We start from the raw sequence: 26,086 nt of genomic DNA on the forward strand, positions 1-26,086 counted from the left end.
TGCAGATCAGGGCCTGGGATCTGAGGATCCCCTGGGGAGGCACATGTGGGTTTCGGCAGGCCATAGACAGATTCTTCCATGACACCCTTGTGGTCAAGGCATCTGCTGGGGTTGGGTGACAGCCATAATCTTACTGTAAGTGAGAGCTCACTTGGGTAGCTCATGTACTCAAAATAGAACAGTAGAGACACAAATGACATGCAAACCTGGAAGGCTTCTGGAGCTCACGATGATGACCCTGCCCTCCCCCATGGCCTAGCTGAGGTCGCCTGCAGCTGCAGGAGAACGTGTCTGAGCATCCGACCTCCTGTGCCTGCAGCCCGGGGAGCTTGCCCAGCTCCATGCAGGAACCCAACCCTCAGGGACCCCTAGGGGGAGAACGGGAATCACTGGGAAAAGGCCCTTGCCCCCTACCCCATTCCAGCCATCCCACCAGCCAATTAGGAAGAGTGTCTCCACCGCTTCTCAGCCAGTCCCCACCTGGATGGGGCCCCAGTTGCCCTCAGGACCATGTGCTGTTTAGCTCGCTCTCCATCGGCTTCTCTTTTTTTCCCTTTCTCTACTTCCAAATGTGTGCTTCACATGATCACCTCCCTCCCCGCACCCCCAAATTACCTAAACCCAAGTCCTTGTCTGTGAGCCTGTTTTGGGCCCGGTCGGGATGCGGGGGCGGGGGCAGTCCAGGACAGCCAGGCAGGTGGGGAAACTGGAGCTTCAGAAAAGCTCATTACAAAAGAAAGGGATAAGCCTACAGACATCTGTTTTGAAAACACTTTATTTCCCCTACATCCTTGTTATTCAAAGCGTGGAGGAGCAGCAAGGGCATTGCCTGGGAGCTTGTGAGAAATGCAGACCCACCCCAGGCTGGCAGAATCCCGGTCTGTCCTCTAACAAAGATCTCTAGGTGGTTGGGCGCACTTTCCTGTTTGAGAAGACTTGCCCGCGTGATCTTCCTGGGCTCTCCCAAAGGGGTTAGAAGAAAGTATTGCCTCCTATAGTGGGTTGAATAGTGTCCCCCCCACCCCCCCCTTCGAAATTCCTGTCCACCCAGAACATCAAAACATGGCCTTATTTGGACACGGGGTCCTTGCAGATGTAATTAGTTAAAATGAAGTCTTACTAGAGCAGGGTGGGCCCTATGTGACCAATATCCTTGTAAAAAGAGAGGACACGCGGATACACACACACAGTAGAAGACCAACTGGCAGAGGTCATACCACCACAAGCCGGGGAGCCACCGGGACCTAGCAGAGGCAAGGAAGGATCCTCCAGTTGAGCCTTCAGGGGCCGTGTGTCCTGCCGGCACTTTGGTTTTGGACTTCTAGCCTCCGGAACTGTAGGAGCACAAATTTTCTGCTGTTTCAAGCCACCGAGGTTGTGATATTTCATTATAGTGGCCCGGAGAAACGAATATACTGTTATTCCCAGGTTGGCAGCCACCAAAGTGGTGAAGCCAGAACTTGACCTAGGCAGTTTTTGTTGTTAATTCAATACCCTGCAGTGGGTGTCAGGCCCCAGGGGTCTCTGGCAGCATTTCCAGGGCCCTGTGCTTAGGCCTGCCCTGCCCTGTGCTGTCACCCAGGACTTGGAGGCAGGCACAGGAATGCATTGTTCAGGGACACAGCTGACATGGGGTTGAGAGGGCTGGTTAAGCTGGTGGATGGCTGAATGGGGATTGAGGCTTAGAACAGGGAGCCCAATGCCAGACAATGGAAACCCACAGGGATGAGAGGGAAGTTCACCATTTAGCTGACAAGGAACAACAAGACAGAAATGGGACGGGGAAAGCTAGCTTGACAGATGTTCTGATGGAGATAAATATTGGGGCGTGTGGGTGGGCAGTCCATGTCACCTCAAGCTCTGCTGAAGCTGAGTGTGTACTGCGGTTGGTGACAAAGGAACACAGATTTCAGCTGCATTACTAGAAATGGGGTGCCCCTTGTAAGCAGGGACCGCATACCCAGCTTCCATTTTGTGATGCTCTTGCCACCTGGAGGACAAGGTCACAGCAGGGGCACTAAGTTTCAAAGAGGACTGCAAACTAGAGAATGTTTGTCGGGTGACCAGAACGGTAAGGATTCAGAAATAAAACAGTGATAAATGCTGCCATTTAACGAGCACTTCCTACGTGCCAGACATTGGCGAGGCAAAGTAAGATAGGCAGTGTCCCTGCCCTTGGAAAGCTTATAGCCTACTGGGCAAAGACAGGCAATACATCCCAAGGCAGATAAACACAGTAAATATGCTTTAAAACCCACAAGTGCTGCAGAGGTTTGCAATGTGCTCCGAGGTCTGTTGCCCAGAGAACCTGATCGAGACCAGAGATCAAGGCAGGCTGCCTGGAGGAAACGGCATTTCCATCTCTGAGCCAGCTAATGAAGGCTAACTAAATGTTACCCAGGGGACCGCGGCACCTTTTAAACAAACAGGGCAGCAGGTTCAAAGGTCCTGGGGCAAATTTGAAGACCTAGGAGAAGAGTCGTATTAAAAGATGTGGTTTGGTTAGATAAGAGTCTTGGAAACATCATTTTGGCTGCATGGTGAGGAACGGATTAGAGCAAAGAAAGAGTGGGTACAGTCAGGCAGACCAGTCAGGAGGGGGTCATAGCCATCCCGGCTAGTTACATACTGCCATTCTAACAAAATACCACAAACTTTGTGGCTTAAAACAACATAAATGTGTCCTGTTACAGTTCTGGAGGTCAGAAGTCCAAAATGGGTCTCACAGAGCTAAAACCAAGGCGTCAGCAGGGCTGTGTGTTCCTTCTGGAGGCTCTAAGGGGGAATCCATTTCCTCGCCTACTCTGGCTTCTAGAGGCTGCCCACATTCCTTGGCTCATGATGTCTTTCCATCTTCAAAGCCAGCATTGGCTGATTGAAACTTTCTCATGTCTCATCAACTCTGCCTCTGAGTCTCCCACCTCCCTCTTTCCCTTACAAGGACCGGCATGATTATATTGAGGCCGTCTGCACAAACTGGGCCAATTTCCTAATCTCCCTCTTTGAAAGTCAGCTGATGAGCCACCCTAATACCCCCTTGCCATGTAACCTAACACATTCACAGGTTGTGGGGATTAGGATGTGGACATCTTTGGGAGCCATTATTCTGCCAACCACACCTCCTGATTTACATACATTACCTCATTTACTCCCCTATCCGTCCCTTCCAAGTTGGTGCTATTAATCCCTTTATACACAGAGGCTGCTGAGGCTCTGGGAGGTGGCAGCATCCAGAGTCAGACTCCAGGCCGCCCCGCCGCAGACCCTGTGATCTTAGTTTTTGCCCCATGCTGTCTCTCCATGTGCTATGAAGAGAACATGCAAGGCAGGGGAGCTGACGTCTGGCATGTGATGGGCTGGTTATTACTGTCCCACGGGGCCAAGCTCTGGGTAACTCCAGAAGGCAGACCAGGTTAATAGTCACAAGAAGGCAAATTTCAATTTCTAACAACTCAAATGTTAGAGCCAGAGAGGACCCAAGAAGTCTTCTAGCACTTGCTTCTAAGGAAACCAAGGCCCAGAGAGGGGACATAATCCAGTCAAGGCCACACAGTTAATCATTCATCTACACAGAACTCTCTATTCTAGTTGGTATGGGCTACAGTATTAAGTGAGGGGTTCCCTGTCACTGGGGGAAGCTGGTCATCTGATCGGGCGCCAGCATGGACATTGCTGGTTATTGTGGAGCGTGTTGAGGGTAAGTTTTTATTAACCACAAAATGTAAAAGTTTGCGTATGGTTTGGTTGTGTTAATAAGTTAGAGCAGTTCTTCCTACAGTGCATATCACTCCCAACCATTTGTCCTCTGCTGTAAGGTTTTTATAAAAATCGGGGTTAGGCATAATTTGCATACATTAAAATTCATCATTTCACATGTACAGTTCAATCAGTTTTAACAAATGTGTAGTCATGTGACCACCACCGCCACATTCTTAAGAAACGTTCCCATCACCTCAAAAATATCAAAAAGATCTCTGTGCCTCTCCTTCTTGTTTATTTTTTAAAAGATTTTATTTTTTTATTTGACAGACAGGTCACAAGTAGGCAGAGAGGCAAGTAGAGAGAGGGGGCAGCAGGCTCCCTGCTGAGCACAGAGACCAAAGCAGGGCTCGATGCAGGGCTCGATCTCAGCACCCTGAGATCACGACCTGAGCCAAAGGCAGAGCTTAACCCACTGAGCCACCCAGGTGCCCTAAAGATTTTAAGTAATCTCCACACCCATCATGGGGCTCAAACTCACCACCCCAAGATCAAGAGTTGCATGCTATACTGACTGAGCAGGCCAGATGCCCTGAAATTGCACTATATATATATATATATATATATATTTATTATATATATGTTTATTTTATATATATGTTTATATATGTTTATATATATTATATATATATAAAATAAACATATATTTTTATCCCCAGGGGTACAGGTCTGTGAATTGCCAGGTTTACGCACTTCACAGCACTCACCATAGCACATACCCTCCCCAATGTCCATAACCCCACCCTCCTCTCCCAATCCCCCTCCCCCCAGCAACCCTCAGTTTGTTTTGTGAGATTAAGAGTCACTTATGGTTTGTCTCCCTCCCAGTCCCATCTTGTTTCATTTATTCTTCTCGTACCCACTTAAGCCCCCATGTTGCATCACCACTTCCTCATATCAGGGAGATCATATGATAGTTGTCTTTCTCCGCTTGACTTATTTCGCTAAGCATGATACGCTCTAGTTCCGTCCATGTTGTCGCAAATGGCAAGATTTCATTTCTTTTGATGGCTGCATAGTATTCCATTGTGTATATATCCCACATCTTCTTGATCCATTCATCGGTTGATGGACATCTAGGTTCTTTCCATAGTTTGGCTATTGTGGACATTGCTGCTATAAACATTCGGGTGCATGTGCCCCTTCGGATCACTACGTTTGTATCTTTAGGGTAAATACCCAGTAGTGCAATTGCTGGGTCATAGGGTAGCTCTATTTTCAACATTTTGAGGAACCTCCATGCTGTTGAAATTGCATTTTTAATGAAAGAATAAATTGATGAATAAATTCACGATGGAAAAGTCCAAACTATTCAGGTATTTTGGAAGAACTCCTTGAGCTCCCTTTCTCATCCCTTCCCATCTCATCCCAGTCCCTTTTCTGAAGGTAATCACCCTTAAGGGTTTCGGGTATCCTAAGCTTTCATCTATGTACTTGCCTACTGTGATAGTTCATTGTGTATGTCAACTTGACGGGGCTATGGGCTGTCCAGATTAAACACCATTTCTGGGTGTGTTTCTGAGGGTGTTTCCAGATGAGATTGGTATTTGTTTTGTTTTTAAGATTTTTTTTTTAATTTATTTTATTTGACAGAGATTACAAAGAGGTAGAGAGGCAGGCAGAGAGAGAGAGGAGGAAGCAGGCTCCCTGCTGAGCAGAGAGCCCGATGCGGGGCTCGATCCCAGGACCCCGGGATCATGACCCAAGCCGAAGGCAGAGGCTTTAACCCAATGAGCCACCCAGGCGCCCCGAGATTGGTATTTGAATTGGTGGACTCGGCAAAGTAAATCGCCCTCTTCAGTGTGGGTGGGTATCATCCTGAAGAAACCTGAATAAAACAAAAAGGGGAGAAAGGGCCAAATCGTCCCCTTTCTGCCTGCCTGCTTGAGCTGGAACGTCAGTTTTCTCCTGCCCTGGGGCTGGAACTTCGACCATCCCTGGGCTGTCCTGGCTCTCCTGCCTTCAGACTCAGACTGGGATGATACTGCTGGCCATCTTGGGTCTCAGCTTGCAGACATCAGTTTGAGGAACTTCTCAGCCTCCATAATTGCATGAGGCAATTCCTCATAATAAATCTCTGTCTCTCTCTCTATTCTATTAGTTCTGTTTTTCTGGAGAACTCTGACATGTACACAGTACATACATTACATGTATATGAACTTACTTGTGAAAAAAGATAGCTGTAGGGCCCCTGGGTGGTGCGGTTGGTTGCGTGTCTGATTTCGGCTCGAATCACGATCTCGGGGTCCTGGGATCGGCTCCACTTTGGGCTCCCTGCTCACCTTGGAGTCTGCTTCTCTCTCTCCTTCTGCCTACCCACAGCGTGTGCTCTTTCTTTTTCTCTCTCCCTTAAATAAATTTTTAAAAATCTTAAAAAAATAAGATAGTTGCATGTAACATTTCTATTGTGTCATACACATTGTCCCACAGCTTGTTTTTTTCCCACTTAACTATATGTCATGGGTAATTTCCTATATGCACGTATTTATGCCTATTGCACTTCAAAATAATCTCTGCATAACATTCCATAGTATCTGTGGCTGTCCTGTTAACTCATTTAACCAATCCCCCACAGGCAGGTGTTTAGGTGGCTTTGAGTTTTGCCCTGTTACAGACGATGCTGCAACAACCAGCCTTTGTGTACTTGCGCCAGTCTCATAAATTGAGAGAAGTGGTGTGTTTGCTGGAGTGGGAGGAAGAGAGATGAAGTTTCAGCGGACAGAGAATAGCCCCGAATCTTGCAGTGGCGGCAGGTGCCCCATGTGACTGTCATCCAGGAAGTTCATTGTGGAGGCTGTCTGAGGGCTTTGGTAGGTGCCTTCTAGCTCCAAGGATTTGAGATTGTCTGATTGAGCCAAGGTCACATCCCATGACCAGAGCTGCCTCTCTGGTCTGCTAACTCCCGGGCCCACACTCTGCTTCGGCCAGCTCTCTTAGGTCCCACGAGGTGAAGGAGTCTGGAGCGCGGGGGGGGGGGGGGGGGCTTTAATTTGGGGGAAACTGTGTATTGTTTTGATGAAGACTGTTCTGACTTAATGCTTTCCAGCTCCAGAGAGACCACATGCCATCCCTGCACAATAGATATGATGAAGCCAAGAAATAAACTCTTCTCTAGCAGCAGGGGTGGTGAGGAGACCATTGTTTTCTAAGGAAATGAAGGCTCAGAGAGGGGAAGGAATTCACCCAAGGCCACACAGCTAATTGGTAGCCTCACTTTCTACCTGGGGGGTAGAGGCAGCACCTTCTTCCAGACGCAGCATGTTCCCTGGGAGTGTGAATAGGCTGGAGGTTTTGGAGCAGGACAGGGTGAAATTGTTAGCTCTGAATTGAGTCTTTTTCTCAGCCTCTGCTCCTGCCCAGGATGAGCCCGTCAGAGACTGGGAAATGGTAATATTGCAAATCCTACCCTCCTAAATCCTACCATATGTGTCTAGGGAAGGGCTGTCGACCAATACCAGTTCCAGAACCATTCACACGAACTCACCTACTTCCTGGAGTCTCTATGCTGGTGTAGAAGGAAGTGGTAGTTGAGAAAAGAAACAAATACAAAACTCATGACCATTTAAAAGCATTTTCTGCTCTCAAGGGCCTTCCCATCTTTTATCTGCTCATCACAAAGTAGGAAAGGCAAGCTCTACGTTTCACATTGCAGAAATGAGGACACTGAGGCCCACTGAGAGATTGAGGTGTTTGCCTCAGGTCATGCACGCATCAAATTGGCCAGAATGTTGGTGGAGGGACCCTGGTTTCCTGATTCCCAGCCAAAGGCTTTTGCCAACACATTTGATCGCTCCCCAGACTGCCAGGGCCCTGTGATCAGCATCTGGTGCGTGCCTGTGCCCACCTCGGAAGAGACACTGCACTGTGTCTGGCCTTTTATGTCCAGAAACCATGTGAACCTGACAGTCTGTGACCCTTGAAGAATGAGGAGGGCAGTCTGGCTAACAGAATCCAAATGCTTAGGACCCGGATGTGGAAACGCCCAGCCACGGTTCGGATGGGCCCCGACCAAGTATGGAGCAACTCTTCAGCCTATTAAACACGCAAGTGTCTGTAGCCTTGAATGGGTGAAAATGATGCTCAAGGGAGTCTTTAGGGAAAAAAATAAGAGAGCAGAAGGCTTCTCTGAAGGGACTGGAGAAGCCCAGCTGGCTGAAGCAGAAGGTTTGTCTGAGGGAAGAGTGGGAAGTAAGATTGGGGAGGCAAGTAGTTTTTTTCCAAGATGGCTGCAACAAGATCTCTCATTCCGCAGGCTCTTCTTACAATGTGACTCTGACACCGCCCCCAGTGAGATACAGGGGCTATGGTCTTTCCCCTCACAACCGGGTAGGCTTGTGATTATGGCCGAAATGAGGTTAAGTGACTTTGGAGGCTAGGTTGTAAAGGGGTTACAGTTTCTACCTTGTTTGCTGCAACACTCACTCCTGAAACCTCCAACCTCTCTGTGAGTCACTGGACAGCAGCCATGCTGGGAGGAAGCCCAAACTAACTCCTGCGGCGAGATCACAGGACGCAACTCTGAGACTGCGTGGAGAGAGAGAAGCCTGGCTGTTTCCAGCTGCTCCAGCCCCATCGTTCCCGTCCCTTACCCCTCCAGCTCCAGTCACTCTCCTGCCGCAGCCTTCTGAGGGACCCTGAGCCTGAACAGTCCAGCTGAGCCCTTCTCCCATTTCTGACCCACAGAAACCAGGAGACTAATAAAAGAGGGCTGACATCTTAAGTCACTAAGGTTTGGCTTTGTGGCAAATGAGGTTGGTGGAAGCAGGATACCATTGTACAAAGAACACTGGCTTGGGAGTCAGGAGAGCTGCATTCCTACGTGTGGCCCTGCCAACAACTTGCTGTGGGGCCTTGGGCAGGAAATTTGTCTCTGAACCCTGATTTCATTATTTGTAAAGACAATATACTAGGGTGAAATGATTTAGAGAGACCTTTCTAGTTCTAAAAATTCCTTTGTGGTGCCACACCTCAGAGAAGTTAGAACTTTATCCTTAAGCAAAGGGGGAATGATTGAGCGGAAGACATGCTGAGAGAAGGTTCTAGAGAGAAAAAATGTGTGAATGAAGACAGAGCTGGGGAATCCTTCCTCTTTCTCAGACAGGTGGAGGTGAGCACTGAAGTGATGAGAAGCCCCAGAGAGGTACCTGACAAGGGGAGGAGATAGGAGGGGGAGGGGGGCAAGTCAGAGACATGCAGTTCACCGGCCAGGTTCAGAGCCCACAGCTGCAAAGTACCAAACAGTCCTCTCTGTCCCTTTCTACCTCAGACCCATCCACCTCCATCTACCTGAAAGACCAGCTATTTATCAAATCTCTGCTCTATCTTCCTGGTGGGATTTTTCATGCTTTCCCCGCTCTGGAACAAGCCCACAAGGCTCACCACTTTGTTCAAATGGAGCTAAGATGAGACTAGCCTTGTGCCCATTTCTCAGATGTCAGGGCCTCGAGCAGTAATCACCACAGGTAGCCCCGCCCAGGGAGAAAAGCCAGGCCAAATGCTTTCAGTAACTTCCTTTGGGTCCTTTATGGGTCTGCCCAGGACCCCTGACCTTGGGCTTTGTTTGAGTCTTTAGCTGTGGAGAATTTGGGTTACATGATACTCCCACTGCCACAGAATCTCCAGGCTGCCATTTCTATAAGACAGAGGTAGTCCTAGCTCTTGGCTGGGGATGGTCTCTCAGGAAAACAATGGGCAGGCTGGTGCCAGTGGGGATGGAGTAGGTTTGCTTCTTAGCAACAAAGGGAGCATTTGAGTAGAAAAGAAGCCTGCGGGTCCTCTGGGGCTGTCTCAGTTGGTTATTTCTCTCTGCTCCTACACAACTTCAGGCAGCTCAGGGACCTGGACTCCCGTTGCCCGTAGCCTGTGACCGGCACCGCCCCTGAGTGAAAGGGGGCTTTGGGTCTGCAGTCCTCGAGTGGAGGAGTTGACTTTTTCCACACCAACCCTGGCAAAGGCTCACACGTTATTCAGAGAGCTACAGAAATGGGAAGGCTGCAGCCGAGGAGAACTAGGAAGACAGCATTGGGAGGGCCGAGCTATTTGAAATGGGGTCTCCTGTCGGACCAGGGGTGAATACTGAGCTTCTCTGGAGGGAGGTCAAGGACACAGCTGAAGCCTATGTACAGCTCCCTCCCTCCTGTGTCCGCGTGATAATAGCTCCTTCCTATTGAACCCTTGGTAACAGGCACTGTTCTCCACATTTTCCATGGATTATCTCACTTAATCCGTCACAACAGCTCAGTGAGGTAGGTCTACTATTATTCCTATTCTAGAGATTAAATATTAATAATTTTTTAAAACCCCAAGGCACATAGAGTTTTAAGTAAGCTAGGAAGTGGCTCAACCAGGATTATGAACCTGGACAGTTTGGCTCAAGAGGGCAACACCTAGCCATGAGGCTTACTGCCTGTCACACGACAAGCCAGCTACATGGACCCAGCCTCCGGGACTGCCTTCTGAAATGCCCCTTCAGGCCTGGCTGTCTTGGGGCCTACGTCATGCTCTGAATATGGTAACAGCCACCACCTCACTGAGAGCTCACCACGCGCCAGGATTGTGCTAAACACTGCCCGTTTAAACAGGGAATAGGTATCGTTGCTTTCTCCATTCTACAGCTGAGGAAGCTGGGGCTCCCCGAGGGTTAATAACATGTTCAAGGTCAAGCTAGTAAGTAGCAGAGGCAGGATCTAAATCTGAACCGAAGTCTGATTCCAGAGCTCTAGGAGCACATTTTACCCATTCATTCCCTCAGCCAGCCACAAGGTTCTAGACCATCCGCGATGTGGCAGGCACTGTGCTCTACACAGGTAGATATGCACAGCGGCGATGTTCCTGCATTTCTGACTCTCTCTAGCTTAGACCGCTCTCCAGAACTGCAACTAGCTCCTGAATCCCACCGCCTGTTTGACACCACAATCTCAGGCGAACAAGTTCAAAATGGCACTCTTGATACTTCCTCCAAAGTCACTTCCCCCAAAGTCACTTCCCCAAAGCCTTCCTCAGTTCTGCAAACGGCATCACCATTCACACGGCTGCTCTAACCGGGACTCGGAAACCTCAAGGTCGTCTTTGAATCCATGCCCTACATCCCATCTATCAGCCTGTCTGCTTGACTTTATCTCCAAACACATCCTAAATCTTTCACAACTCTCTCCATCCCCCACTTTCCCCACCTATGTGTTCCCTATAGAGAAGTCAACACTACCTGAAAATATGAACCATCCTGTGTCACTCCGCTGGACCCCCAGGTGCTCCTAACTCATGAGGCCCTGCCCAGGCTGGCCCCTGTGCGGCCGCCCCAGCCTCGAGCCCTCCCTGTCTTCCTGCCTTCTGCTCCTCTACCGTGCCAAGCTCCTTCCCTCTTTTGCCTTTGCTCAGTACCTCCCTCTGTCTGGAATGTTCTCCCCCAGATCTCAATTTAAATGTCACCTCCTTAGAAAGGCTGTTTCCCCTAGCTTCTATAAAGTAGTCACTCTCTCCTCTCGGCGTGGCTCTTATTACTAACGAATATTTTCATTTTTAGTTCCTATGCACTCGTCTCCCCCACCCACCAGAATAAAAAGCTCCCTGACAGCAAGAAGCTGACTTCTCTCTCTCTCTCTTTTTTTTTTTTTAAGTAAAAAGGACCACAGACTTTATTAAAAGTCAGTAAAGGTAACATATAGTATGTACAGATGGCACATGATGCTGATCTTCGCGTGCTTAGATGTAGTGTACTTGTTGACGGTCATGTGCTTTGTAAGCCCATGATTCGCCATGACTATATTCTTAGCCAGGTGTTACATAACGCATAGAAGGGATTCTTCAGTGTATGATAGATAATGCTGTAGAGTTGGTGTCCATGCACTGTTATCGAGAATTTTCAGTGCTAAGCAAAAATCTCCTGCTGCAATCTAAGAAAGAGAAAAGTGCACCACACCGTAGTCCAACACAGTTAGTTCCATCAAGTATTTGGCCAAAGTACGTTGCTCAACATCAACCTCTCCAATCTTAGATGCTCTCCGAAGGAAATGCAGGGGTAGAGGGTGGCCCAGACCAAAATAAGATCTTAGAATCTCCATTTCCATCTGTCTGATTTGGTACTTGGTGTAAGTGTTGTCAGTCACAAAGGCAAAGTCACCAGTTTCTGGAGGGTACATTTCTTCATATTTGCTTGCAATAAACATGGCAGTGACACCAACCAGCTGCAGCATCTTCTTGGGCACCCAATTATTCTGCGTGAACTGATCAATAATGAAAACGGTCATGTACATGGTCTCCTGAAATAACCTGAACTTCATCTGAACCTGTACTAGCCCAGTCAATAAGGTTAGCTCTCGTGTTTCCAGTGACTTCATAACCCAGTAGGTATTTTGGTCTGATGGCTTGCTCTTCCTCGAGTTGTCTCAGATAAGCATAAATATCTTTCACATATTCACTACAAAGGTTTGGATCAGCTCCATCTTCGGCATCCACACCATTCACTGCAAGAATTACATCAGAGAACGCCTGACACGGGTATTCTTCTTCAGGGGCACATCCAGATGTTTCTATTCGGCTTGGAGAGGGAGTAGCAACCAAAACAGGCTCAGGCAAAAGTTTTTCTTCTTTAATGGGCTCAGGTTCTGACACAGGCTTGGGTGACTTCTCCAGAGGTTTAGGTATTTTTTTAGCAATAACTTTTCCAGGAACCAAAGTTTTTGCTTCTTTTTTCAGAGGCAGTTTGGCCTGTGGTTGTTCGCTGACTTTGTTACCAATGTCGCCGAGGTCTGTTCTCGGCCGCAGCCCAGGCTTGGAGGCTGCAGTCGTGGTCAGAGGCACGTGCTTTGCGCCTCCCATGCTGATCTTCGCCTCATTTCCAGCATTAACTTCTGTGTTCCTGGTGACCCGGAGTGCCATGGCTTGCTCTCCACCAGGCAGCACTTCAGTGGGGAGAAGCAGACCACAGGACTCACCAGCGAGCCGGGGACCTGAACCCAGCACAGCTCAACAACCATTCCTCCGCAGCAAGCCGGAGGGGCTGACTTCTCTTATTCGTCATTTTCTTCTCAGCCTCTAATATAGTGCCTGACACATAGCAGGGGCTCAACAAAGTGGCATTGGTGGATAAAGTTGGTGGGCAGCAAGGGGGGAGGGTACACAGAGGGATGTACGGTCCTTGGGAAATGACAAAGGAACAATAGTCTGGAAGCGGCACAAGGAAGTAAAGAACATGCTGACCCTTCTCTGAGCCTGAGGCCACGGGAGGAGGAGAGGGTGTGAGGCTTCCGAGTTTCCACTGTCACTCACCAGTCAAGGCACTTAGATTTCCTGAGCCATATGCCCCATTTGAAAATGGAAAGAAAGCTACTATCACCTAGCGGCGTTGCTGGGGTCGGGGGCTCCGTTCAGATCCTCCCACTTCCCTGCCCTCATCTGCTAATTACCACTCCCTTGCTCACGTCTCTCCTCCGCCCCACAGGCCTTCTCTGCATTCTGGCCCCCCGATTGAGGCAAAGCTGTTCCCTCTGTCCAGAATGCTCTTCCTCCAAATGCCTGCAAAGGCTCATTCACCCCTCACTTGCTTTGGGTCTGGTCTCAAATGCCCAGCTCCTCACTGAGACCTTCCCTGGTGACCCCATTTGACACGGCACCCACCTTTCCCGAGAGGTACTCCCTCTCCCCTTCTCTGCTTTGCTTTTCCCCAAAGCACTTCCACACGCTGGCATGCTGCATCATTTACCTGGTTACTCTCTAGAGCCATTTGTCCTCCCCACTAGAGTGTAAGCTTTGTGAGAGCTGGGATTCAGCTGTCTCATTCACTGCCGCCCCAGAGCCCCTAGAACAGTGCCTGACACAGAGCAGGCACCTGGTAAATCTTTACTGGATCAGGTACTGTCACAGAACCTGACCTATAAAAAGGTTTAGTGAGTGGTAGGTGTTATTACTAATAACATGCACACTGTCTCTGGCCCCTGTTCCAGTGGCAGAGGTATAGCACAGAACCTTGCATGTGGAAAGAGGAACCCTACTGGAGATGGAAAGTCCTCTATCTGCTGCAAGAGAAAACCACGTGACACAGGCTCTGAGTGTCAGGGAGCGAAGGCAGGACGGCAGTTCCATCCCTGCCCCTCAGCTATGAGAGCTCCAGGGAGGGCATTTGAAGCAAAGGACAGTTCCCACACGGACATCAGGAAGGCTACATGGGTCCTTAACACGAGTCACCAGTCTTCCAAGGGGTCTGTGGCTAGAATTCAAAGGGTTCATGAACTTGGCTGGGGAACACTGCCTGTTTACATCTGCTCTCGTAGTGACTACATTTTAGCACTTCCTTCAGTCATGAAGGCAGGCAAGAATTCACCAGAACACCTGAGGACCTGTATGTAACTCAGCCCCCAACAGAAATCACACACATTTGGAAGTAGATCTCTTCTTCAAATATCAATATGCTCATCACTATTTTGAAATGGGTCTAAAACTTATTGCTAGATCTCTCTCTCTCTCTTTTTTAAAGATTTTATTTATTTATTTGACAGAGAGAGACACAGCAAGAGGGAACACAAGCAGGGGGAGTGGGTGAGGAAGAAGTAGGTTTCCTGCAAAGCAGGGAGCCTGATGCATTGCTTGATCCCAGGGTCCTGGGATCATGACCTGAGCCAAAGGCAGATGCTTAACAACTGAGCCACTCAGGCACTCCTAGATCTCTCTCTCTCTCTCTCTTTAAGTTGTGTGTATTTAATCAATCTCTACACCCAACATAAGGCTCGGACTCACAGCCCTGAGATCCAGAGTGATAGGCTCTTCTGACTGAGCCAGCCAGGCCCCCCATTGCTAGTTGTTGTTATTTCTTGTGCTAATAATTAGTCACCTTTACTACACATTTAAAAAATATGTTGATAGCTGTATTTCAGTATAATTGGTTTCCATTATGATTATGTCTTATTTTATGCATTTAAAAGCATTATTCTGAGAAGGCGCCAGTAGGCATCACCAGACGGCTAAGGGGTCCGTGGCCCACAAAACGAGGCCACAAGCCCCGGGGTTGCAGTACACACAGTCTGGTTGCAATGGGTGCCAGCCCCCCTAGGGGACCCCTTCCAAGGGGAGCCTACACATTTGCAAGTTTGAGCCTAAGTCTGACAGAGTGGACTCTTTCTAAGTCACTGGTGGATGGCGGTGCGCCACCTCCCCAACAGTGTCACCTTCTGACACTGTGATGTGTTTATGAATTGGCTTGTCAAATGAGCAGTAAGACCAGTGGGACCAGAGCAGGCAGTGGGGTCTCAAACTCCTCCTGGAACGCCCCTATAAGCCAGACTAGATGGCTCACGGTCCCCTGGGAGTGCTACGCGCATCCCACCTTCCTGCCAGTACCTCGCCTCTGCCATTCCTTCCGGCTAGAATGCTGGTTCAGCTCCAGCCCCAGCCCCAAGGTCGAGCTACTCTAACATCAGATATTCCAATTGTCCAGCCTAATGTCATGTTTTCACACTCCAAGACCTATTATTCTGGAAGTTCATCTGCATACTTGCTCAAACACTTGAGCAGATCCACAGCTGTTTCTTGAAGCAGTGTATTGGCTCTGCTCCCAAGCAATTAATTGGCTGGAGGCGGGCAGTGGCCTTCTGTTCAGGCACTATGAAAGGCACGCGTGTCCGTCCTGAAAACAAAATCCCAGCTCCTCTACCTGTGTTACCAGTCTTGGTACCCAGAGCACCCAGATCTGAATTTGAGCCCGCAGCACAGAAACCTACCCTTTGCATACTCGCAGAAGAGCTCAGCCTTGACCCCTCCTCCCCACGATCTGTTGGGTGCACACTCTTATCCAGGTCAGTAAAACTGAACCTCAGGGTTGGAAACCAAGCACGGGCATGTTTTTTAAAGTTCCTTGGGGATTTTAACTTTCTGGAAACCTGTGATCTATATAGCTACCTCTCTACTTCTCAAACTCCATCTTGCCCAGCGACCACCCTGGCTGCATACTGCCAGTCTCTCTGCCTAGAACCCATCCCCTTTCACCTATTAGTGACGACTCGTCCTTCAGATCACAGGTAATTCATTGCCATTTTACTGTCCTACTCTCCCCACGTGCACGTTAAATCCCTCCGTTGTGCATCTGCATCTCTCTTGGCCATTATTTGATTACTGTCACCTACACCACTAGACTGTCAGCGCCACATCAGGCTTACTCTCTGCTGCATCCTTACCAGCTAGCACAGTGCCCAGTACAACATAATGCCTCCATAAATATTTGATGATTGAATGAGTGTGAGGCAAAACGAAGTATTTGAAACCATATGGACCAAATATGTTCACTGATCACAAACTGAATTCCCAATCTTGGTCACAACCCTACAGTATTGAATCAATGCCCCTGGCTACAGCCTATGCCCCTCCTCTCAGCTGCATGGGTGAGTGGTTCTCAATCCTGGCAGCCCATAAAAATCACCTGAAAAAGCTTACTTAAAAATTAAAAAAAAAAAAAAAAAGCACAGGCTTACCCCCAGAAAAATTAAATAAAAATATCTGGGGGTAGGGGAGCCAGCCTAATTAATTTCCCCCATCTTTATTGCAGGACCATTGGCAAATAAAAATGGTATATATTTACGTTTTACAACATGGTGTTTTTAAAGGGATACACTGTGATGGTTTGATATAGGTATATGCTGCAAAATGATAACAATTGAGTTAGCATACCCATCACCCCACACAGGCAGCTTTTTTTTTGTAGTGGGAACATGTAAGATTTATGCTCTTAGTGAAATTCAAGTGTTTCAAGTTCCCCAGGTGATTTTAATATGCAGCTGCAGTGAAGAGCAATGATCTACTCCTTGCTCCTCCAAGTGTGGTCCAGGCAACAGCTCTGCCCCTGGGGAGCTCCTGAAGAATGCAGAATGTCAGGCCCTACCAAAATCTTCTAAATCAGAATCTGTATTTGAACAAGGACCCCAAGGGACTTTCCCAAGTAACAGTGTTTGTAAAGCACTGCCAAGGAGTCAGGAAGGAGAGTGTGGACTTCGGTGGTGCTTCCAGCTTCCAGCGACGTGTGTGGCTGCTTGGGTACGACGAGCAAATCTCCATCCCTCCTCTCTTCCACACGTCCCTACCTAAGGGCTGGCTCAGCGCTTTGCCAGTCTGGTAGATACCGTAAATAAGGTCTTAGCATAGGCAAAAAGAAAAAAAAAATGCCATCCTGAAGACCGACACCAAAGCAGAGGTCTCCATGTCGGCGGGAAAGCTGGGACTAGCAGGACGTGTTTGCTGGGAGCCCCTTCTGACGAGTGGGAACAATAGAATAAAGAACCAGCCTTCGCGGTCCTGTCACGTCCCTGCACCCAACGAACGGCAGGGCTGGGTCTAGCGATGATCGCTGGCATTGCAAGCACTGAGCTGGCACCGAGGAACCGCTCGCAAATGCGTGCCTCCCTGCAAGTCTCTGCACCAGCACAACCCCCTTCCCCCGCCCCCACCACAAAATCAGTCTAGGTCCTCCGCCCCGGCAGAAAAGAGCGTTCAAATGTGTTCCAATTCTATTACTGCTTTGGTTTCGAAAGGTGGACCGTGTTTTGACCAGGAGCCCTCATACTTGGGGCTGGGCCGGGACCCCCTCCACCCCAAGCGCGGGAGAGCGCGGCTGGACGCGCGGTGCCCGGTCCCTGCCGGGCAGGGGGTGGGAATGGGTGCCCCGCGAGGAGGGCGGATCCCGCGGCGCGGGCACCGAGGGGCGGCTGCGGGCCCAGGCGCGCGTGCGGGCGCTGCACTGCCCCCCTGGGGCGCACGGGGGCCGTGGCTTCCCGGGCGGCTGGCACGGCCCTGCGCCACCGCTGCCGCCTGTCTGTCCGGCTTCCCCGCCAGGAAATGTCTTCTTACTGGAAAGCCAGCCACTGTCGGCTGCAGCGGGTGGCCGAGTCTGAAACCATTTCGACGAGCCCCGGGCGACAGAAAACTTTGTGTTCATCTTGGGGGGATGTTCTCTCTGAACGAGCGTTTTGAAAAAAGCCACCTGTCGGATCCCAGCTCGCGAGTGAGCACACCCCGCGGAGGGGCGGAGGGCTGGGTGTTGAAGGAAGCATTTTCGTGGGCGAGACTGACACATCCCTGGAGCTGCCAGTTAGCAGCGCCCAGGACACAGCCCCTCTGGAGCCAGCTGTTTGCTGTGTAACTGAGAGCCGAGTCCTCTGAGGACACTGGGGCCATTGGGTAAACACTGTCCTCGCTCCTGCAGCTGGGTGTGGACCGCAGCCACCTTTGACTGGGGAAGCAAGGGCACCCAGCTGTTGCCCAGCCAAAGAGCCAAACTGCCGCCCTCCGAAAGCCCCAGGCGCCAGGTCCTTTCCTAAAGGACACACAGCTTCTGAGTGAAGCACAAGCTGGCCCTTCCAGGGGGAAACTGTTATGTGTATATACACGTACATACACATGTGTGTAAAACCTTGTGCCTGGATGCTCCGCCCTGGCCCTGGGGTCTGTAACCATCCACCTCCATCTTGGCAGTGGCTCCCAGGGCATGGGCATGGTCTTCACAGAAAAAAACTGGATCCCTCATGAGCTCACGTCCATCCTCTCTGCCTTCTTTCTCCTGCTTCCTTAAGTTTTTCTTCTTCTTCTTTTGTTGTCTCTAGCTTTCTTACTTCATCTTCGCTTCCCATTCATTCTATCCCTCTCTCTTCTGTTGCCTTCTTTCTCATTCATTCAAAAATGCACTGATCAGGTATTAAGCAGTGTAGTAGCCCGAGTGGCCACCACAACAAAATACCATGGTCTGGGTGACTTAAACAACAGAAATGTATTTTATCACAGTCTGGATTGCTGCAAGTCCAAGATCAGGTTGCCAGTATGGTCAGATTCTGGTGAGTGTCTCCTCCTGGCCTGCAGACAGCCACTTTCCCACTGTGTCCTCACATATCTTTTCCTTTTAGTAGGGCAGAGTCCTAAGGGTTTAGGGCCTACCCTTATGATATCCTTTAACCTTAATTACCTTTCAAAGACCCTATCTCCAGATACGGTCACACTGGGGGTTAGAGATTCATCATACAAATTTGGGGGAGGGACAAAATTCTACCCTTTGCAAACACCTCCAGGGATTACTAGATTCCTAGGGGGACTCCAGTGGAAGAGAGAGACTGCAGTGTAAACAGATGCGATCAGCTTTGTGGCCAAAGTGTGAACAGAACAAAGTAGGAAAACAGAACAGAGGAGCAGGAGTGAAGAAATGACTCAAGGGGGTCTCGACAGAAATAGGTGCCTTTTGAGCTGGCTCTTGAAGAATGAGAAGTTTTCTGGCCAAAGAAGAGAGGGACTATATTTCAGGCAAACAGAATAGCATGTACAAAAGCACAGAGCTGTGAAAGGGCCTGCTTCCTATGATAATAATGGCCCAAGCTAGGGCAGAGAAGGTGGAAGTGGAAAGATAGAAGAGAATGCAGGAGACATTGGCAAAACCGAATTAATTACATGGTGGGGTGATGACGAGGCAGGAGTGGAGGGTGACTCTTGGATTTCAAGCTTAGGGGACTGGCACCACTCACTGGCACCTATAAAAGGACGAATAGATCCGAGGTGGGAGTAGGAGCAGAAAGAGCGAATGTGAGTGTCTCTAGGACATCCAGAGGAGATCAGCTGGGCGCTGGGGGTGGAAAAGCGATGGGACAAACTCTGTGTAGGTTCAGGAGCATGTGTGAGGACACTGTCTAATACTGGGGAGAGAAGTATATGAAATTATTAGAGTGAACTGTGTTCAGAATTCACACAGGGCTGAGGATAGTGCCAGTTCCCAATCAGCTGAAACTGGGGTATTGGGTAGAGTACACAGAAGGGTCTTGTCTCGGTATTGGGGAATAATTAGCTCCAGGCCAAGCACCACTCTGGTTTCATCTAACACAGCTTAACAGCAACACCCAAAGGGATCAAACAATTTCTAAGAAACTTAATTGAGTCCCAGAACAAAGTTCAAGAATATTTATAGCAAGGTTTCTCAACCTCAGAATAACTGACATTTTTAACCTGACAATAATTGTTGCAGGGGCTGTCCTGAACACTGTATGATGTTTGCCATCATGCCTGGCCTCTACACATTGGATACCCATAGCACCCTCCAGTTGTAACAACCAAGAATGTTTCCAGACAAACAAACTTGCACTGATAAAGCAATACAAGCATATAAAGAACCCAACAAGGTAGAATTCATAATATCTGACATTCAAAAAAATTATTTGGCATGGACATAGCAGTTAACTATGACCCATAAGGAGCAGATTAATTAATTAATTAATTGAAGTCTAAACCAGAACTGGCCCTGATGGTAGAATTAGTAAACAAGAATATTGAAAGTTATTAGAACTGTATCCCATATGTTCAAAATTAAATGGAGACAATGGAAGATAATTTTGAAATGTCTGAATCAAATTAGTAAAGGTGAAAACTCCAACATGTGGGGTAGAAATTACCTTCAGTGGGATTAATGACTGATTTGATAATGCAGAAAAAAACACTAGTGAACTTGAATATGTGGCAACAGAAACAATTCAAAATGAAACACACACAGAAAAGAGAATGAAAAGAAATGAACACAGCATCATCGAGCTGTAGGAAAAATTCAAGTGGCCTAATATAAATATAATTGGAGTCCCTGAAAAAGAGACAAGTGGAAGGAAATGTTTGAAGAAATGATACGCCCCACATTTCCAAATCTGATGCAAATTAGAAACCCAGAGATCCAAGGACCTCAGCCAAGTCCAAGTGCCAGAAACATGGAGAAAACTACATCAAGGCACATCATAATCAAATTGCTCAAAACCAGCATTAAGGAGAATATTTTTAACAGCAGCCAGAAAAAAAAAGACATGTTAGGTACAGAAAAACAAAGATAAGATTTCTCATTGTAAATAATACAAGTGAGAAGACTGTGGAACAAAATGTTTAAAGTACTGAAAGAAAAGAACTGTCAACAAGGGATTCTATCCTCAGGCAAATATATCTTTCAAAAAGGAAGGCCAGGGGTACTGGGTTGGCTCAGTCTGTTAAGCATCTGACTCTTGATCTCAACTCAGGTCTTGATCTCAGTATCATGAGTTCAAGCCCTACACTGGGCCCCACACTGGGCTCTGCACTGGGCATGGAGCCTGTTTAAAAAAAAAAAAACCAAATAAAGACATTTCATAGTCATACAAAAGCTGACAGAATTTATCACAAGCGGACCTGCACTAGAAGAAATGGAAGGAAGATAATAACAGATGAAAACAGATTTACACAAAGGAAGGAAGAACACTAAAAATCATGACTACATGGGTAAATACATAAGACTTTTTAAAAATTATTTAAATATCTTTGATAATGGTTGTTTAAGTGAAAAAATGTGTACAGTCTATAAATATGTTAATATAAAACATATGATGATAATAGCACAAATGTTGGGAAGGGGAAAAGGCATACACTATTGTGAAGTCTTTATAGTATATGTGATCTGGTATATCACTTGAAGATTGATTAAGTTAAAGATGTTTATTGTAAACCTGTAAGTAACCACTAGAATAACAAAACAAAGAGTTACAGTGATAAACCAAAAAGTGGGACAAAATGGAATAAAAAATTTCAGTTAGTCACAAAGAAGACAGAAAAGAAGAAAAAAGAAAACAAAGAACAGATGGGGTAAATAGAAACAAATAACAAAATGATAGATTTAAACCTAACTGTGTCAGACTGGATATGAAAGCAAGAACCAAGTATATGCTACCTAGAAGTAAAGTATTTTAGCTATAACATTTAAAATATGTTAAAAAAGAAGTAGGGGCGCCTGGGTGGCACAGTTGGTTAAGCGTCTGACTCTCGGTTTAAGCTCAAGTCATGATCTCAGGGTCATGAGATCGAGCCCTGGGTCTGGCTCCATGATCATCAGGGAGTCTGCTTAAGACTCTCTCCCTCAGGGGCGCCTGGGTGGCTCAGTGAGTTAAAGCCTCTGCCTTCCGCTCAGGTCATGATCCCAGGATTCTGGGATCAAGCTCCACATCGGGCTCTCTGCTCAGCAGGGAGCCTGCTTCCTTCCTCTCTCTGCCTCTCTGCCTCTTGTGATCTCTGTCTGTCAAATAAATAAATAAAATATTTAAAAAAAGGACTCCCTCCCTCTGCCTGCCCCCATCATGCTCTCTCTCTCTCTCTCTCTCTCTCTCTTTTCTTTCAAATAAATAAATAAAATCTTTTAAAATACTTTAATAAAGTAAAAGTATGGGGGAAAATGCCATGTTAACACTAATCAAAAGAAATATAGAACAGCTATATTAATATGAGATGAAGTATATTTTAAAGCAAAATCATTACCAGAGATAAAGAAGTTTCTTTCATAGGGAAAAGGGGTTCAATTCAACAAGAGGATATAACAATCCTAAATGTGTATGCCCCTAATAACAGAGCTTCAAAATAAATGAAGCAAAAACTAACAGAACCTCAAGCAGAAAGAGAAACGTCAACAATTGTAATTAGCGATTTCAACACTCAAAAACTGATAGAATAAGTAGGCAGAAAATCAGCAAGGATACATAAGATATGAACACTATCAACCAAATTGACCTAAGTGACATTTATAGGACACTCCACTCAATGAGAGCAGAATATACATTCTTTTGAAGAGTGTAAAGCATATTTACTAAGACTGACAGGCTATATTCTGAGACATAAAACAAGTCTCAAAAATTTTAAAAAAGTCCAAGTCACACAAAGTATATTCTCTGACTACAATGAATGTAATTTGGAAACCAGTAAGGGAAAGATCTCTGGAAATTTCCCAAATATCTGGGAACTAAATAATAAGCTTCTAAAAAAATCCATGGAGAAAAGAAAAATCAAAAGGAAATTTAGAAAGTATTTTGAAATGGATGAAAATTAAAAGACAATATAACAGAATTTGTGGGACATCACTAAATGCCTGTATTAGAAAAGAGGAAAGGTCTTAAATCATTGATTTTTGGCTTCCACCATAGGAGGCTAGAGAGAAAGATGAACAAATTAGGCCCAAAGTCAGTAGAAGAAAATAAATAATAAAGATCAGAGCAGAAATCAAGGAACCAGACAAGAAATAAATAGAGAAAATAAATGAAGCCAAAAGCTGGTTCTTGGAGAAGATCAATAAAATTGATAAATTTCTAGCCAGGGAACATCAGGATAAGAAAGAAGACACAAATTACTATATGAGGAATGACAGAGGTGATAGAACTACAGATTTTACAGATATTAAAAGGATACTAAGGGAATATTATGAACAACTTTCTGACACTAAATTTGACAACCTAGATGAAATGGACAGACTTCTTGAAAGACATAAAATACAAAAACTCACTCAAGAAGAAATAGGTACTGTGAATAGCCCTCCATTAAGGAAATTGGATTTATAGTTAACCACCTTACTACAAAGATAACTTCAAGGCTGGATGACTTCAATGGTGAATTCTATGAAACACTTAAAGAAGTAATGCTGATTCTATACAAAATCTTCCAGAAGCTTGAGAAGGATGGAATACTTCTCCATTAATTCTATGTTTCTTATCATCATTACCCAGATAACAAAACCAGAAAAACTCATAACAAGAAAACTACAGATTAATGTCTCTCATGGATTAAAAAAAATTAATAAATAAAATCTAACAATATATTAAAAGGAGAATACATCCATGATCAAGTGAGGTTTATCCCAGGAAGACAGGGTTGATTTACCATCAGAAAATCAAGCAAAGTAATTCACCATAATAATAAATTTTTTAGAAAAGAAAAACCCCATATGTTTATTTCAATAGATTCAGAAAAAGGATTTGATAAAATCCAGCATCCATTCCTAAGGAAAACTCTCATCAAGCTAGAAATAGAAGAAAACTTCCTCACCTTGATGAAGGGTATTATGAGAAGCCTACAGGTAACATAACATTTAACCGTCAATTATGACCCCTAAGATTAGGAGTAAGACAAAGATGTCTGCCCTTATTCAACATTTTACTAGAAGTTCTAACCAGTGTAAAAAGTCAAGAAAATGAAACAAAATGCATCTAGATAGGAAAGGAAGAAGTGAAACTAACTTTATTTGCAGATAACATGATCATCTATGTGGAAAATCTAATGAGAAATCTACTAGAACAAATAAGTGACTTTAGGAAGGTTTCGGAATACACGATCAATATGTGCAAATCAATTTTATTTCTACGTACTAGGAACAAACAATTGGAAACTGAACTTTTAAAACAATACTATTTATAGTTCAATGGAAAAGGGAATAGTATTTTCAACAAATGGTGTTGGGACAAATGAATAGCCACATGCAAAAGAATGATGTTGGTCTTCTTTCTTATGGCATATATAAAATTAACTCAAAATAGATCATAGACCTAAATGTAAGAAGTAATACTACAAAATTCTTAGAAAGAAACAGGTGTGAATCTGTGTGCCCTTGGATTAGACAGTTGTTTCTTAGCTATGACACCAAAAGTAAAAGCAACCCATGGGGCACCTGGGTGGCTCAGTGGGTTAAAGCCTCTGCCTTCAGCTCAGGTCATAATCCCAGGGTCCTGGGATCGAGCCTCCTGGGATGGAGCCTCACGTTGGGTTCTCTGCTCAGTATGGAGCCTGCTTCCTCCTCTCTCTGCCTGCCTCTCTGCCTACTTGTGATCTCTGTCTGTCAAATAAATAAATAAAATCTTAAAAAAAAAAAAAGCAACCCCCCAAAATAGACAAATTTGGACTTCATCAAAATTAAAAACTTTTGTAAGTCAAAGGACGCTACCAAGACAGTGAAAAGACAATGCACAGAATGGAAGAAAATATTTGCAAATCTATTGTCTGATAAGATTCTACTATCCCACAATATATAAAGAATTTTTACAACTTAACAATAAAAAGAAAAATACCTCAAGTAAAAAATGGGCAAAGGACTTGAATAGACATTTCTCCAAAGAAAATATACAAATGGCCAAACAGTACATGAAACATGACTAGTCATTAGGGAAATGCAAATCAAAACCACAATGAGATAACACTTCACACCTATTACAATGGGGCATAATAAAAAAATGGAAAAGAAGCTTTTGGGGGAGGATGTGGAGAGATTAGAACCCTCTTATATTCCTGGTGGGAATGTAAAATGGTACAGCTGCTGTAAAAAACACTCCAGTGGTTCCTCCCAAGGTTAATCATAGACTTACCATATGACCTAACAGTTCCATTCCTCAGGATATACATCCCAGGAGAACTGAAAACACTTTCACACACAAAAAAAATTTGTACATAAAGCTCATAGCAGCATTATTTGTAACAGTCCAAATATGGTAGCAACTCAAATGTCCATCAACAGATGCATGGATAAACAAATGTAGTACATCCACACAATGGAATATTATTCAGCTGTAAAAACGAGCAAAATACTGGAACATGCTGGAACATGCCGCTGCACAGATGAACTTTGAAACATTATGCTGGGACGCCTGGGTGGCTCAGTTGGTTGGACGACTGCCTTCAGCTCAGGTCATGATCCTGGAGTCCCGGGATCGAGTCCCGCATCGGACTCCCAGCTCCATGGGGAGTCTGCTTCTCTCTCTGACCTTCTCCTCGTTCATGCTCTCTCTCACTGTCTTTCTCTCAAGTAAATAAATAAAATCTTTAAAAAAAAAAAAAAAAAAAAAAAAAAAAAGAAACATTATGCTAAGTAAAAGAAACCATTCATATTATAGGATTCCATTTATATAAAATGCATGGAAATGGCAAATCCATAGAGATATAAAGTAGATTAGTGGTTTCCAGGGGCTGGAAGAAGGGGTGAAATGGAACTGACTGCTTATAGATATGGAGTTTCTTTTGGGAGTGATGGAAGTGTTCAAGAATAAGATAGTGGTGATGGTTGCACAATTTAGTGAATATACTAATAGCCACTGAGTTGTACACATTAAAATGGTGAATTTTTAAGTATATAATCTCTATGTCCAATATGGGGCTCGAACTCATGACCCCAAGATCAAGGGTTCCATGCTCTACTGACTGAGCTAGACAGGTACTTCTAAAATGGTGAATTTTATGCTATATGAATTATATCTCAATTTTTAAAATGGGCAAAGGCTTTGAATAGTTATTTCTGCAAAGAAGACGTAGAAAAGGCCAATAAACACATTAAAAGATGCTCGATATCAGAAGTCATTAGGAAAATACAAATCAAAACCACAATATCACTTCACATCTCTAGGATGTCTAAAATTAAAAAGACAGACAATAAGTTTTGGTAAGATGTGGAAAAATAGGAACCTCATATGTTGCTGGTGGGATTATTAAATGGTACATCTGATTTGGACAATAGTTTGGTGTTCCTCAAAAGGTTAAACATAGGGGTGCCTGGGTGGTGTGGTCA

At 45.8% G+C, this 26,086-nt stretch overlaps 1 pseudogene; it reads right to left on the bottom strand.

Annotated features, from left to right (window-relative positions):
- Positions 1–358: 358 nt before the first annotated feature.
- Positions 359–12,636, bottom strand: LOC101691234 (annotated as a pseudogene).
- Positions 12,637–26,086: the final 13,450 nt, after the last annotated feature.

The sequence above is a fragment of the Mustela putorius genome, unplaced genomic scaffold (genome assembly GCF_011764305.1).
Source record: "Mustela putorius furo isolate JIRA1106 unplaced genomic scaffold, ASM1176430v1.1 tig00003899_pilon_pilon_pilon, whole genome shotgun sequence".
In the NCBI taxonomy this organism is placed as follows: domain Eukaryota; kingdom Metazoa; phylum Chordata; class Mammalia; order Carnivora; family Mustelidae; genus Mustela; species Mustela putorius.